The sequence below is a fragment of the Solanum lycopersicum genome, chromosome 8, assembly GCF_036512215.1.
Source record: "Solanum lycopersicum chromosome 8, SLM_r2.1".
Taxonomy (NCBI): domain Eukaryota; kingdom Viridiplantae; phylum Streptophyta; class Magnoliopsida; order Solanales; family Solanaceae; genus Solanum; species Solanum lycopersicum.
The window spans coordinates 271342-288903 of NC_090807.1; positions in this window are offsets into that span (position 1 = coordinate 271342).

Genomic DNA, 17562 nt, shown 5'->3' on the forward strand with positions numbered 1-17562 from the left:
CATTTTTTGGGTGATCGGGATTCCGACGTCAAAAATGCCAAATTTGTTCGTGGACGTCCGTCAAGACGTTGTCTATGCATATGGTTGGCTATCACAGGTTTTCTGGGCCGTTTGGAAGGTCAAACGAGCCCCGGAGCGAGCATACGCCTCATTTTGACGATTTTCGTGTGCTATTGCACACCAATTTTTTGGTGATCGGGATTCCGATGTCAAAAATGCCAAATTTGTTCGTGGACGTCCGTCAAGACGTTGTCTATGCATACGGTTGGCCATCACGGGTTTTCTGGGCCGTTTGGAAGGTCAAACAAGCCCCGGAGCGAGCATACGCCTCATTTTGACGATTTTCGTGTGCTATTGCACACCATTTTTTGGGTGATCGGGATTCCGACGTCAAAAATGCCAAATTTGTTCGTGGACGTCCGTCAAGACGTTGTCTATGCATACGGTTGGCCATCACGGGTTTTCTGGGCCGTTTGGGAGGTCAAACGAGCCCCGGAGCGAGCATACGCCTCATTTTGACGATTTTCGTGTGCTATTGCACACCATTTTTTGGGTGATCGGGATTCCGACGTCAAAAATGCCAAATTTGTTCGTGGACGTCCGTCAAGACGTTGTCTATGCATACGGTTGGCCATCACGGGTTTTCTGGGCCGTTTGGAAGGTCAAACGAGCCCCGGAGCGAGCATACGCCTCATTTTGACGATTTTCGTGTGCTATTGCACACCATTTTTTGGGTGATCGGGATTCCGACGTCAAAAATGCCAAATTTGTTCGTGGACGTCCGTCAAGACGTTGTCTATGTATACGGTTGGCCATCACGGGTTTTCTGGGCCGTTTGGAAGGTCAAACGAGCCCCGGAGCGAGCATATGCCTCATTTTGACGATTTTCGTGTGCTATTCCACACCATTTTTTGGGTGATCGGGATTCCGACGTCAAAAATGCCAAATTTGTTCGTGGACGTCCGTCAAGACGTTGTCTATGCATACGGTTGGCCATCACGGGTTTTCTGGGCCGTTTGGAAGGTCAAACGAGCCCCGGAGCGAGCATAAGCCTCATTTTGACGATTTTCGTGTGCTATTGCACACCATTTTTTGGGTGATCGGGATTCCGACGTCAAAAATGCCAAATTTGTTCGTGGACGTCCGTCAAGACGTTGTCTATGCATACGGTTGGCCATCACGGGTTTTCTGGGCCGTTTGGAAGGTCAAACGAGCCCCGGAGCGAGCATACGCCTCATTTTGACGATTTTCGTGTGCTATTGCACACCATTTTTTGGGTGATCGGGATTCCGACGTCAAAAATGCCAAATTTGTTCGTGGACGTCCGTCAAGACGTTGTCTATGCATACGGTTGGCCATCACGGGTTTTCTGGGCCGTTTGGAAGGTCAAACGAGCCCCGGAGCGAGCATACGCCTCATTTTGACGATTTTCGTGTGCTATTGCACACCATTTTTTGGGTGATCGGGATTTCGACGTCAAAAATGCCAAATTTGTTCGTGGACGTCCGTCAAGACGTTGTCTATGCATACGGTTGGCCATCACGGGTTTTCTGGGCCGTTTGGAAGGTCAAACGAGCCCCGGAGCGAGCATACGCCTCATTTTGACGATTTTCTTGTGCTATTGCACACCATTTTTTGGGTGATCGGGATTCCGACGTCAAAAATGCCAAATTTGTTTATGGACGTCTGTCAAGACGTTGTCTATGCATACGGTTGGCCATCACGGGTTTTCTGGGCCGTTTGGAAGGTCAAACGAGCCCCGGAGCAAGCATACGCCTCATTTTGACGATTTTCGTGTGCTATTGCACACCATTTTTTGGGTGATTGGGATTCCGACGTCAAAAATGCCAAATTTGTTCGTGGACGTCCGTCAAGACGTTGTCTATGCATACGGTTGGCCATCACGGGTTTTCTGGGCCGTTTGGAAGGTCAAACAAGCCCCGGAGCGAGCATACGCCTCATTTTGACGATTTTCGTGTGCTATTGCACACCATTTTTTGGGTGATCGGGATTCCGACGTCAAAAATGCCAAATTTGTTCATGGACGTTTGTCAAGACGTTGTCTATGCATACGGTTGGCCATCACGGGTTTTCTGGGCCGTTTGGAAGGTCAAACGAGCCCCGGAGCGAGCATACGCCTCATTTTGACGATTTTCGTGTGCTATTGCACACCATTTTTTGGGTGATTGGGATTCCGACGTCAAAAATGCCAAATTTGTTCGTGGATGTCCGTCAAGACGTTGTCTATGCATACGGTTGGCCATCACGGGTTTTCTGGGCCGTTTGGAAGGTCAAACGAGCCCCGGAGCGAGCATACGCCTCATTTTGACGATTTTCGTGTGCTATTGCACACCATTTTTTGGGTGATCGGGATTCCGACGTCAAAAATGCCAAATTTGTTCGTGGACGTCCGTCAAGACGTTGTCTATGCATACGGTTGGCCATCACGGGTTTTCTGGGCCGTTTGGAAGGTCAAACGAGCCCCGGAGCGAGCATACGCCTCATTTTGACGATTTTCGTGTGCTATTGCACACCATTTTTTGGGTGATCGGGATTCCGACGTCAAAAATGCCAAATTTGTTCGTGGACGTCCGTCAAGACGTTGTCTATGCATACGGTTGGCCATCACGGGTTTTCTGGGCCGTTTGGAAGGTCAAACGAGCCCCGGAGCGAGCATACGCCTCATTTTGACGATTTTCGTGTGCTATTGCACACCATTTTTTGGGTGATCGGGATTCCGACGTCAAAAATGCCAAATTTGTTCGTGGACGTCCGTCAAGACGTTGTCTATGCATACGGTTGGCCATCACGGGTTTTCTGGGCCGTTTGGAAGGTCAAACGAGCCCCGGAGCGAGCATAAGCCTCATTTTGACGATTTTCGTGTGCTATTGCACACCATTTTTTGGGTGATCGGGATTCCGACGTCAAAAATGCCAAATTTATTCGTGGACGTCCGTCAAGACGTTGTCTATGCATACGGTTGGCCATCACGGGTTTTCTGGGCCGTTTGGAAAGTCAAACGAGCCCCGGAGCGAGCATACGCCTCATTTTGACGATTTTCGTGTGCTATTGCACACCATTTTTTGGGTGATCGGGATTCCGACGTCAAAAATGCCAAATTTGTTCGTGGACGTCCGTCAAGACGTTGTCTATGCATACGGTTGGCCATCACGGGTTTTCTGGGCCGTTTGGAAGGTCAAACGAGCCCCGGAGCGAGCATACGCCTCATTTTGACGATTTTCGTGTGCTATTGCACACCATTTTTTGGGTGATCGGGATTCCGACGTCAAAAATGCCAAATTTGTTCGTGGACGTCCGTCAAGACGTTGTCTATGCATACGGTTGGCCATCACGGGTTTTCTGGGCCGTTTGGAAGGTCAAACGAGCCATGGAGCGAGCATACGCCTCATTTTGACGATTTTCGTGTGCTATTGCACACCATTTTTTTGGTGATCGGGATTCCAACGTCAAAAATGCCAAATTTCTTTGTGGACGTCCTTCAAGACGTTGTCTATGCATACGGTTGGCCATCACGGGTTTTCTGGGCCGTTTGGAAGGTCAAACGAGCCCCGAAGCGAGCATACGCCTCATTTTGACGATTTTCGTGTGCTATTGCACACCATTTTTTGGGTGATCGGGATTCCGACGTCAAAAATGCCAAATTTGTTCGTGGACGTCCTTCAAGACGTTGTCTATGCATCGGTTGGCCATCACGGGTTTTCTGGGCCGTTTGGAAGGTCAAACGAGCCCCGGAGCGAGCATACGCCTCATTTTGACGATTTTCGTGTGCTATTGCACACCATTTTTTGGGTGATCGGGATTCCGACGTCAAAAATGCCAAATTTGTTCGTGGACATCCGTCAAGACGTTGTCTATGCATACGGTTGGCCATCATGGGTTTTCTGGGCCGTTTGGAAGGTCAAACGAGCCCCGGAGCGAGCATACGCCTCATTTTGATGACTTTCGTGTGCTATTGCACACAATTTTTTGGGTGATCGGGATTCCGACGTCAAAAATGCCAAATTTGTTCGTGGACGTCCGTCAAGACGTTGTCTATGCATACGGTTGGCCATCACGGGTTTTCTGGGCCGTTTGGAAGGTCAAACGAGCCCCGGAGCGAGCATACGCCTCATTTTGACGATTTTCGTGTGCTATTGCACACCATTTTTTGGGTGATCGGGATTCCGACGTCAAAAATGCCAAATTTGTTCGTGGACGTCCGTCAAGACGTTGTCTATGCATACGGTTGGCCATCACGGGTTTTCTGGGCCGTTTGGAAGGTCAAACGAGCCCCGGAGCGAGCATACGTCTCATTTTGACGATTTTCGTGTGCTATTGCACACCATTTTTTGGGTGATGGGGATTCCGACGTCAAAAATGCCATATTTGTTCGTGGACGTCCTTCAAGACGTTGTCTATGCATACGGTTGGCCATCACGGGTTTTCTGGGCCATTTGGAAGTTCAAACGAGCCCCGGAGCGAGCATACGCCTCATTTTGACGATTTTCGTGTGCTATTGCACACCATTTTTTGGGTGATCGGGATTCCGACGTTAAAAATGCCAAATTTGTTCGTGGACGTCCGTCAAGACGTTGTCTATGCATACGGTTGGCCATCACGGGTTTTCTTGGCCGTTTGGAAGGTCAAACGAGCCCCGTTGCGAGCATACGCCTCATTTTGACGATTTTCGTGTGCTATTGCACACCATTTTTTGGGTGATCGGGATTCCGATGTCAAAAATACCAAATTTGTTCGTGGACGTCCGTCAAGACGTTGTCTATGCATACGGTTGGCCATCACGGGTTTTCTGGGCCGTTTGGAAGGTCAAAAGAGCCCCGGAGCGAGCATACGCCTCATTTTGACGATTTTCGATTGCACACCATTTTTTGGGTGATCGGGATTCCGACGTCAAAAATGCCAAATTTGTTCGTGGACGTCCGTCAAGACGTTGTCTATGCATACGGTTGGCCATCACGGGTTTTCTGGGCCGTTTGGAAGGTCAAACGAGCCCCGGAGCGAGCATACGCCTCATTTTGACGATTTTCGTGTGCTATTGCACACCATTTTTTGGGTGATCGGGATTCCGACGTCAAAAATGCCAAATTTGTTCGTGGACGTCCGTCAAGACGTTGTCTATGCATACGGTTGGCCATCAAGGGTTTTCTGGGCCGTTTGGAAGGTCAAACGAGCTCCGGAGCGAGCATACGCCTCATTTTGACGATTTTCGTGTGCTATTGCACACCATTTTTTGGGTGATCGGGATTCCGATGTCAAAAATGCCAAATTTGTTTGTGGACGTCCGTCAAGACGTTGTCTATTCTTACGGTTGGCCATCACGGGTTTTCTGGGCCGTTTGGAAGGTCAAACGAGCCCCGGAGCGAGCATACGCCTCATTTTGACGATTTTCGTGTGCTATTGCACACCATTTTTTGGGTGATCGGGATTCCGACGTCAAAAATGCCAAATTTGTTCGTGGACGTCCGTCAAGACGTTGTCTATGCATACGGTTGGCCATCACGGGTTTTCTGGGCCGTTTGGAAGGTCAAACGAGCCCCGGAGCGAGCATACGCCTCATTTTGACGATTTTCGTGTGCTATTGCACACCATTTTTTGGGTGATCGGGATTCCGACGTTAAAAATGCCAAATTTGTTCGTGGACGTCCGTCAAGACGTTGTCTATGCATACGGTTGGCCATCACGGGTTTTCTGGTCCGTTTGGAAGGTCAAACGAGCCCAGGAGCGAGCATACGCCTCATTTTGACGATTTTCGTGTGCTATTGCACACCATTTTTTGGGTGATCGGGATTCCGACGTCAAAAATGCCAAATTTGTTCGTGGACGTCCGTCAAGACGTTGTCTATGCATACGGTTGGCCATCACGGGTTTTCTGGGCCGTTTGGAAGGTCAAACGAGCCCCGGAGCGAGCATACGCCTCATTTTGACGATTTTCGTGTGCTATTGCACACCATTTTTTGGATGATCGGGATTCCGACGTCAAAAATACCAAATTTGTTCGTGGACGTCCGTCAAGACGTTGTCTATGCATACGGTTGGCCATCACGGGTTTTCTGGGCCGTTTGGAAGGTCAAACGAGCCCCGGAGCGAGCATACGCCTCATTTTGACGATTTTTGATTGCACACCATTTTTTGGGTGATCGGGATTCCGACGTCAAAAATGCCAAATTTGTTCGTGGACGTCCGTCAAGACGTTGTCTATGCATATGGTTGGCCATCACGGGTTTTCTGGGCCGTTTGGAAGGTCAAACGAGCCCCGGAGCGAGCATACGCCTCATTTTGACGATTTTCGTGTGCTATTGCACACCATTTTTTGGGTGATCGGGATTCCGACGTCAAAAATGCCAAATTTGTTCGTGGACGTCCGTCAAGACGTTGTCTATGCATACGGTTGGCCATCACGGGTTTTCTGGGCCGTTTGGAAGGTCAAACGAGCCCCGGAGCGAGCATACGCCTCATTTTGACGATTTTCGTGTGCTATTGCACACCATTTTTTGGGTGATCGGGATTCCGACGTCAAAATGCCAAATTTGTTCGTGGACGTCCGTCAAGACATTGTCTATGCATACGGTTGGCCATCACGGGTTTTCTGGGCCGTTTGGAAGGTCAAACGAGCCCCGGAGCGAGCATACGCCTCATTTTGACGATTTTCGTGTGCTATTGCACACAATTTTTTGGGTGATCGGGATTCCAACGTCAAAAATGCCAAATTTGTTCGTGGACGTCCGTCAAGACGTTGTCTATGCATACGGTTGGCCATCACGGGTTTTCTGGGCCGTTTGGAAGGTCAAACGAGCCCCGGAGCGAGCATACGCCTCATTTTGACGATTTTCGTGTGCTATTGCACACCATTTTTTGGGTGATCGAGATTCCGACGTCAAAAATGCCAAATTTGTTCGTGGACGTCCGTCAAGACGTTGTCTATGCATACGGTTGGCCATCACGGGTTTTCTGGGCCGTTTGGAAGGTCAAACGAGCCCCGGAGCGAGCATACGCCTCATTTTGACGATTTTCGTGTGCTATTGCACACCATTTTTTGGGTGATCGGGATTCCGACGTCAAAAATGCCAAATTTGTTCGTGGACGTCCGTCAAGACATTGTCTATGCATACGGTTGGCCATCACGGGTTTTCTGGGCCGTTTGGAAGGTCAAACGAGCCTCGGAGCGAGCATACGCCTCATTTTGACGATTTTCGTGTGCTCTTGCACACCATTTTTTGGGTGATCGGGATTTCGACGTCAAAAATGCCAAATTTGTTCGTGGACGTCCGTCAAGACGTTGTCTATGTATACGGTTGGCCAACACGGGTTTTCTGGGCCGTTTGGAAGGTCAAACGAGCCCCGGAGCGAGCATACGCCTCATTTTGACGATTTTCGTGTGCTATTGCACACCATTTTTTGGGTGATCGGGATTCCGACGTCAAAAATGCCAAATTTGTTCGTGGACGTCCGTCAAGACGTTGTCTATGCATACGGTTGGCCATCACGGGTTTTCTGGGCCGTTTGGAAGGTCAAACGAGCCCCGGAGCGAGCATACGCCTCATTTTGACGATTTTCGTGTGCTATTGCACACCATTTTTTGGGTGATCGGGATTCCGACGTCAAAAATGCCAAATTTGTTCGTGGACGTCCGTCAAGACGTTGTCTATGCATACGGTTGGCCATCACGGGTTTTCTGGGCCGTTTGGAAGGTCAAACGAGCCCCGGAGCGAGCATACGCCTCATTTTGACGATTTTCGTGTGCTATTGCACACCATTTTTTGGGTGATCGGGATTCCGACGTCAACAATGCCAAATTTGTTCGTGGACGTCCGTCAAGACGTTGTCTATGTATACGGTTGGCCAACACGGGTTTTCTGGGCCGTTTGGAAGGTCAAACGAGCCCCGGAGCGAGCATACGCCTCATTTTGACGATTTTCGTGTGCTATTGCACACCATTTTTTGGGTGATCCGGATTCCAACGTCAAAAATGCCAAATTTGTTCATGGACGTCCGTCAAGACATTGTCTATGCATACAGTTGGCCATCACGGGTTTTCTGGGCCATTTGGAAGGTCAAACGAGCCCCGGAGCGAGCATACGCCTCATTTTGATGATTTTCGTGTGCTATGGCACACCATTTTTTGGGTGATCAGGATTCCGACGTCAAAAATGCCAAATTTGTTCGTGGACGTCCGTCAAGATGTTGTCTATGCATACGGTTGGCCATCACGGGTTTTCTGGGCCGTTTGGAAGGTCAAACGAGCCCCGGAGCGAGCATACGCCTCATTTTGACGATTTTCGTGTGCTATTGCACACCATTTTTTGGGTGATCGGGATTCCAACGTCAAAAATGCCAAATTTGTTCATGGACGTCCGTCAAGACGTTGTCTATGCATACGGTTGGCCATCACGGGTTTTCTGGGCCGTTTGGAAGGTCAAACGAGCCCCGGAGCGAGCATACGCCTCATTTTGACGATTTTCGTGTGCTATTGCACACCATTTTTTGGGTGATCCGGATTCCGACGTCAAAAATGCCAAATTTGTTCGTGGATTTTCATCAAGACGTTGTCTATGCATACGGTTGGCCATCACGGGTTTTCAGGGCCATTTGGAAGGTCAAACGAGCCCCGGAGCGAGCATACGCCTCATTTTGATGATTTTCGTGTGCTATTGCACACCATTTTTTGGGTGATCAGGATTCCGACGTCAAAAATGCCAAATTTGTTCGTGGACGTCCGTCAAGACGTTGTCTTTGCATACGGTTGGCCATCACGGGTTTTCTGGGCCGTTTGGAAGGTCAAACGAGCCCCGGAGCGAGCATACGCCTCATTTTGACGATTTTCGTGTGCTATTGCACACCATTTTTTGGGTGATCCGGATTCCGATGTTGAAAATGCCAAATTTGTTCGTGGACGTCCGTCAAGACGTTGTCTATGCATACGGTTGGCCATCACGGGTTTTCTGGGCCATTTGGAAGGTCAAACGAGCCCCGGAGCGAGCATACGCCTCATTTTGACGATTTTCGTGTGCTATTGCACACCATTTTTTGGGTGATCGGGATTCCGACGTCAAAAATGCCAAATTTGTTCGTGGAGGTCCGTCAAGACGTTGTCTATGCATACGGTTGGCCATCACGGGTTTTCTGGGCCTTTTGGAAGGTCAAACGAGCCCCGGAGCGAGCATACGCCTCATTTTGACGATTTTCGTGTGCTATTGCACACCATTTTATGGGTGATCCAGATTCCGACGTCAAAAATGCCAAATTTGTTCGTGGACGTCCGTCAAGACGTTGTCTATGCATACGGTTGCCATCACGGGTTTTCTGGGCCGTTTGGTAGGTCAAACGAGCCCTGGAGCGAGCATACGCCTCATTTTGACGATTTTCGTGTGCTATTGCACACCATTTTTTGGGTGATCGGGATTCCGACGTCAAAAATGCCAAATTTCTTCGTGGACGTCCGTCAAGACGTTGTCTATGCATACGGTTGGCCATCATGGGTTTTCTGGGCCATTTGGAAGGTCAAACGAGCCCCGGAGCGAGCATACGCCTCATTTTGACGATTTTCGTGTGCTATTGCACACCATTTTTTGGGTGATCAGGATTCTGACGTCAAAAATTCCAAATTTATTCGTGGACGTCCGTCAAGACGTTGTCTATGCATACGGTTGGCCATCACGGGTTTTTTGGGCCGTTTGGAAGGTAAAACGAGCCCCGGAGCGAGCATACGCCTCATTTTGACGATTTTCATGTGCTATTGCACACCATTTTTTGGGTGATCAGGATTCCGACGTCAAAAATGCCAAATTTGTTCGTGGACGTCCGTCAAGACGTTGTCTATGCATACGGTTTGCCATCACGGGTTTTCTGGGCCGTTTGGAAGGTCAAACGAGCCCCGGAGCGAGCATACGCTTCATTTTGACGATTTTCGTGTGCTATTGCACACCATTTTTTGGGTGATCGAGATTCCGACGTCAAAAATGCCAAATTTGTTCATGGACATCCGTCAAGACGTTGTCTATGCATACGGTTGGCCATCACGGGTTTTCTGGGCCGTTTGGAAGGTCAAACGAGCCCCGGAGCGAGCATACGCCTCATTTTGACGATTTTCGTGTGCTATTGCACACCATTTTTTGGGTGATCGGGATTCCGACCTAAAAAATGCCAAATTTGTTCGTGGACGTTCGTCAAGACGTTGTCTATGCATACGGTTGGCCATCACGGGTTTTCTGGGCCATTTGGAAGGTCAAACGAGCCCCGGAGCGAGCATACGCCTCATTTTGACGTTTTTCGTGTGCTATTGCACACCATTTTTTGGGTGATCAGGATTCCGACGTCAAAAATGCAAAATTTGTTCGTGGACGTCCGTCAAGACGTTGTCTATGCATACGGTTGGCCATCACGGGTTTTCTGGGCCGTTTGGAAGGTCAAACGAGCCCCGGAGTGAGCATACGCCTCATTTTGACGATTTTCGTGTGCTATTGCACACCATTTTTTGGGTGATCCGGATTTCGACGTCAAAAATGCCAAATTTGTTCGTGGACGTCCGTCAAGACGTTGTCTATGCATACGGTTGGCCATCACAGGTTTTCTGGGCCGTTTGGAAGGTCAAACGAGCCCCGGAGCGAGCATACGCCTCATTTTGACAATTTTCGTGTGCTATTGCACACCATTTTTTGGGTGATCGGGATTCCGACGTCAAAAATGCCAAATTTGTTCGTGGACGTCCATCAAGACGTTGTCTATGCATACAGTTGGCCATCACGGGTTTTCTGGGCCGTTTGGAAGGTCAAACGAGCCCCGGAGCGAGCATACGCCTCATTTTGACGATTTTCGTGTGCTATTGCACACCATTTTTTGGGTGATCTGGATTCCGACGTCAAAAATGCCAAATTTGTTCGTGGACGTCCGTCAAGACGTTGTCTATGCATACGGTTGGCCATCACGAGTTTTCTGGGCCGTTTGAAAGGTCAAACGAGCCCCGAAGCGAGCATACGCCTCATTTTGACGATTTTTGTGTGCTATTGCACACCATTTTTTGGGTGATCAGGATTCCGACGTCAAAAATGCCAAATTTGTTCGTGGACGTCTGTCAAGACGTTGTCGTTGGCCATCACGGGTTTTCTGGGCCGTTTGGAAGGTCAAACGAGCCCCGGAGCGAGCATACGCCTCATTTTGACGATTTTCGTGTGCTATTGCACACCATTTTTTTGGTGATCCGGATTCCGACGTCAAAAATGCCAAATTTGTTCGTGGACGTCCGTCAAGACGTTGTCTATGCATACAGTTGGCCATCACGGGTTTTCTGGGCCGTTTGGAAGGTCAAACGAGCCCCGGAGCGAGCATACGCCTCATTTTGACGATTTTCGTGTGCTATTGCACACCATTTTTTGGGTGATCGGGATTCCGACGTCAAAAATGCCAAATTTGTTCGTGGACGTCCGTCAAGACGTTGTCTATGCATACGGTTGGCCATTACGGGTTTTCTGGGTCGTTTGGAAGGTCAAACGAGCCCCGGAGCGAGCATACGCCTCATTTTGACGATTTTCGTGTGCTATTGCACACCATTTTTTGGATGATCCGGATTCTGACGTCAAAAATGCCAAATTTGTTCGTGGACGTCCGTCAAGACGTTGTCCATGCATACGGTTGGCCATCACTGGTTTTCTTGGCCGTTTGGAAGGTCAAACGAGCCCCGGAGCGAGCATACGCCTCATTTTGACGATTTTCGTGTGCTATTGCACACCATTTTTTGGGTGATCGGGATTCCGACGTCAAAAATGCCAAATTTGTTCGTGGACGTCCGTCAAGACGTTGTCTATGCATACGGTTGGCCATCACGGGTTTTCTGGGCCGTTTGGAAGGTCAAACGAGCCCCGGAGCGAGCATACGCCTCATTTTGACGATTTTCGTGTGCTATTGCACACCATTTTTTGGGTGATCGGGATTCCGACGTCAAAAATGCCTAATTTGTTCGTGGACGTCCGTCAAGACGTTGTCTATGCATAGGGTTGGCCATCACGGGTTTTCTGGGCCATTTGGAAGGTCAAACGAGCCCCGGAGTGAGCATACGCCTCATTTTGACGACTTTCGTGTGCTATTGCACACCATTTTTTGGGTGATCAGGATTCCGACGTCAAAAATGCAAAATTTGTTCGTGGACGTCCGTCAAGACGTTGTTTATGCATACGGTTGGCAATCACGGGTTTTCTGGGCCGTTTGGAAGGTCAAACGAGCACCAGAGCGAGCATACGCCTCATTTTTACGATTTTCGTATGCTATTGCACACCATTTTTTGGGTGATCAGGATTCCGACGTCAAAAATGCCAAATTTTTTCATGGACGTCCGTCAAGACGTTGTCTATGCATACGGTTGGCCATCACGGGTTTTCTGGGCCATTTGGAAGTTCAAACGAGCCCCGGAGCGAGCATACGCCTCATTTTGACGATTTTCGTGTGCTATTGCACACCATTTTTTGGGTGATCAGGATTCCGACGTCAAAAATGCCAAATTTGTTCGTGGACGTCCGTCAAGACGATGTCTATGCATACGGTTGGCCATCACGGGTTTTCTGGGCCGTTTGGAAGGTCAAACGAGCCTCGGAGCGAGCATACGCCTCATTTTGACGATTTTCGTGTGCTAATGCACACCATTTTTTGGTTGATCCGGATTCCGACGTCAAAAATGCTAAATTTGTTCGTGGACGTCCGTCAAGACGTTGTCTATGCATACGGTTTGCCATCACGGGTTTTCTGGGCCGTTTGGAAGGTCAAACGAGCCCCAGAGCGAGCATACGCCTCATTTTGACGATTTTCGTGTGCTATTGCACACCATTTTTTGGGTGATCGGGATTCCGACGTCAAAAATGCCAAATTTGTTCGTGGACGTCCGTCAAGACGTTGTCTATGCATACGGTTGGTTATCACGGGTTTTCTGGGCAATTTGGAAGGTCAAACGAGCCCTGGAGCGAGCATACGCCTCATTTTGACGATTTTCGTGTGCTATTGCACACCATTTTTTGGGTGATCAGGATTCCGACGTCAAAAATCCCAAATTTGTTCGTGGACGTCTGTCAAGATGTTTTCTATGCATACGGTTGGCCATCACGGGTTTTCTGGGCCGTTTGGAAGGTCAAACGAGCCCCGGAGCGAGCATACGCCTCATTTTGACGATTTTCGTGTGCTATTGCACACCATTATTTGGGTGATCCGGATTCCGACGTCAAAAATGCCAAATTTGTTCGTGGACGTCCGTCAAGACGTTGTCTATGCATACGGTTGGCCATCACGGGTTTTCTGGGCCGTTTGGAAGGTCAAACGAGCTCCGGAGCGAGCATACGCCTCATTTTGACGATTTTCGTGTGCTATTGCACACCATTTTTTGGGTGATCGGGATTCCGATGTCAAAAATGCAAAATTTGTTCGTGGAAGTCCGTCAAGACGTTGTCTATGCATACGGTTGGCCGTCACGGGTTTTCTGGGCCATTTGGAAGGTCAAACGAGCCCCGGAGCGAGCATACGCCTCATTTTGACGATTTTCGTGTGCTATTGCACACCATTTTTTGGGTGATCGGGATTCCGACGTCAAAAATGCCAAATTTGTTCGTGGACGTCCATCAAGACGTTGTATATGCATACGGTTGGCCATCACGGGTTTTTTGGGCCGTTTGGAAGGTCAAACGAGCCCCGGAGCGAGCATACGCCTCATTTTGACGATTTTCGTGTGCTATTGCACACCATTTTTTGGGTGATTCAGATTCCGACGTCAAAAATGCTAAATTTTTTCGTGGACGTCCGTCAAGACGTTGTCTGTGCATACGGTTGGCCATCACGGGTTTTCTGGGCCGTTTGGAAGGTCAAACGAGCCCCGAAGCGAGCATACGCCTCATTTTGACGATTTTCGTGTGCTATTGCACACCATTTTTTGGGTGATCGGGATTCCGATGTCAAAAATGCCAAATTTGTTCGTGGACGTCCGTCAAGACGTTGTCTATGCATACGGTTGGCCATCACGGGTTTTCTGGGCCGTTTGGAAGGTCAGACGAGCCCCGGAGCGAGCATACGCCTCATTTTGACGATTTTCGTGTGCTATTGCACACCATTTTTTGGATGATCCGGATTCCGACGTCAAAAATGCCAAATTTGTTCGTGGACGTCCGTCAAGACGTTGTCTATGCATACGGTTGGCCATCACGGGTTTTCTGGGTCGTTTGGAAGGTCAAACGAGCCCCGGAGCGAGCATACGCCTCATTTTGACGATTTTCGTGTGCTATTGCACACCATTTTTTGGGTGATCCGGATTCCGACGTCAAAAATGCCAAATTTGTTCGTGGACGTCCGTCAAGACGTTGTCTATGCATACGGTTGGCCATCACAGGTTTTCTGGGCCGTTTGGAAGGTCAAACGAGCCCCGGAGCGAGCATACGCCTCATTTTGACGATTTTCGTGTTCTATTGCACACAATTTTTTGGGTGATCGGGATTCCAACGTCAAAAATGCCAAATTTGTTCGTGGACGTCCGTCAAGACGTTGTCTATGCATACGGTTGGCCATCACGGGTTTTCTGGGCCGTTTGGAAGGTCAAACGAGCCCCGGAGCGAGCATACGCCTCATTTTGACGATTTTCGTGTGCTATTGCACACCATTTTTTGGGTGATCGAGATTCCGACGTCAAAAATGCCAAATTTGTTCGTGGACGTCCGTCAAGACGTTGTCTATGCATACGGTTGGCCATCACGGGTTTTCTGGGCCGTTTGGAAGGTCAAACGAGCCCCGGAACGAGCATACGCCTCATTTTGACGATTTTCGTGTGCTATTGCACACCATTTTTTGGGTGATCGGGATTCCGACGTCAAAAATGCCAAATTTGTTCGTGGACGTCCGTCAAGACATTGTCTATGCATACGGTTGGCCATCACGGGTTTTCTGGGCCGTTTGGAAGGTCAAACGAGCCCCGGAGCGAGCATACGCCTCATTTTGACGATTTTCGTGTGCTATTGCACACCATTTTTTGGGTGATCGGGATTTCGACGTCAAAAATGCCAAATTTGTTCGTGGACGTCCGTCAAGACGTTGTCTATGCATACGGTTGGCCATCACGGGTTTTCTGGGCCGTTTGGAAGGTCAAACGAGCCCCGGAGCGAGCATACGCCTCATTTTGACGATTTTCGTGTGCTATTGCACACCATTTTTTGGGTGATCGGGATTCCGACGTCAAAAATGCCAAATTTGTTCGTGGACGTCCGTCAAGACGTTGTCTATGCATACGGTTGGCCATCACGGGTTTTCTGGGCCGTTTGGAAGGTCAAACGAGCCCCGGAGCGAGCATACGCCTCATTTTGACGATTTTCGTGTGCTATTGCACACCATTTTTTGGGTGATCGGGATTCCGACGTCAAAAATGCCAAATTTGTTCGTGGACGTCCGTCAAGACGTTGTCTATGCATACGGTTGGCCATCACGGGTTTTCTGGGCCGTTTGGAAGGTCAAACGAGCCCCGGAGCGAGCATACGCCTCATTTTGACGATTTTCGTGTGCTATTGCACACCATTTTTTGGTTGATCGGGATTCCGACGTCAACAATGCCAAATTTGTTCGTGGACGTCCATCAAGACGTTGTCTATGCATACGGTTGGCCATCACAGGTTTTCTGGGCCATTTGGAAGGTCAAACGAGCCCCGGAGCGAGCATACGCCTCATTTTGACGATTTTCGTATGCTATTGCACACCATTTTTTGGGTGATCAGGATTCCGACGTCAAAAATGCCAAATTTGTTCGTGGACGTCCGTCAAGACGTTGTCTATGCATACGGTTGGCCATCATGGGTTTTCTGGGCCGTTTGGAAGGTCAAACGAGCCCCAGAGCGAGCATACGCCTCATTTTGACGATTTTCGTGTGCTATTGCACACCATTTTTTGGGTGATCCGGATTCCAACGTCAAAAATGCCAAATTTGTTCATGGACGTCCGTCAAGACATTGTCTATGCATACAGTTGGCCATCACGGGTTTTCTGGGCCGTTTGGAAGGTCAAACGAGCCCCGGAGCGAGCATACGCCTCATTTTGATGATTTTCGTGTGCTATTGCACACCATTTTTTGGGTGATCAGGATTCCGACGTCAAAAATGCCAAATTTGTTCGTGGACGTCCGTCAAGATGTTGTCTATGCATACGGTTGGCCATCACGGGTTTTCTGGGCCGTTTGGAAGGTCAAACGAGCCCCGGAGCGAGCATACGCCTCATTTTGACGATTTTCGTGTGCTATTGCACACCATTTTTTGGGTGATCGGGATTCCAACGTCAAAAATGCCAAATTTGTTCGTGGACGTCCGTCAAGACGTTGTCTATGCATACGGTTGGCCATCACGGGTTTTCTGGGCCGTTTGGAAGGTCAAACGAGCCCCGGAGCGAGCATACGCCTCATTTTGACGATTTTCGTGTGCTATTGCACACCATTTTTTGGGTGATCCGGATTCCGACGTCAAAAATGCCAAATTTGTTCGTGGATTTTCATCAAGACGTTGTCTATGCATACGGTTGGCCATCACGGGTTTTCAGGGCCATTTGGAAGGTCAAACGAGCCCCGGAGCGAGCATACGCCTCATTTTGATGATTTTCGTGTGCTATTGCACACCATTTTTTGGGTGATCAGGATTCCGACGTCAAAAATGCCAAATTTGTTCGTGGACGTCCGTCAAGACGTTGTCTTTGCATACGGTTGGCCATCACGGGTTTTCTGGGCCGTTTGGAAGGTCAAACGAGCCCCGGAGCGAGCATACGCCTCATTTTGACGATTTTCGTGTGCTATTGCACACCATTTTTTGGGTGATCCGGATTCCGATGTTGAAAATGCCAAATTTGTTCGTGGACGTCCGTCAAGACGTTGTCTATGCATACAGTTGGCCATCACGGGTTTTCTGGGCCGTTTGGAAGGTCAAACGAGCTTCGGAGCGAGCATACGCCTCATTTTGACGATTTTCGTGTGCTATTGCACACCATTTTTTGGGTGATCAGGATTCCGACGTCAAAAATGCCAAATTTGTTCGTGGACGTCCGTCAAGACGTTGTCTATGCATACGGTTGGCCATCACGGGTTTTCTGGGCCATTTGGAAGGTCAAACGAGCCCCGGAGCGAGCATACGCCTCATTTTGACGATTTTCGTGTGCTATTGCACACCATTTTTTGGGTGATCGGGATTCCGACGTCAAAAATGCCAAATTTGTTCGTGGAGGTCCGTCAAGACGTTGTCTATGCATACGGTTGGCCATCACAGGTTTTCTGGGCCGTTTGGAAGGTCAAACGAGCCCCGGAGCGAGCATACGCCTCATTTTGACGATTTTCGTGTGCTATTGCACACCATTTTATGGGTGATCCAGATTCCGACGTCAAAAATGCCAAATTTGTTCGTGGACGTCCGTCAAGACGTTGTCTATGCATACGGTTGCCATCACGGGTTTTCTGGGCCGTTTGGTAGGTCAAACGAGCCCTGGAGCGAGCATACGCCTCATTTTGACGATTTTCGTGTGCTATTGCACACCATTTTTTGGGTGATCGGGATTCCGATGTCA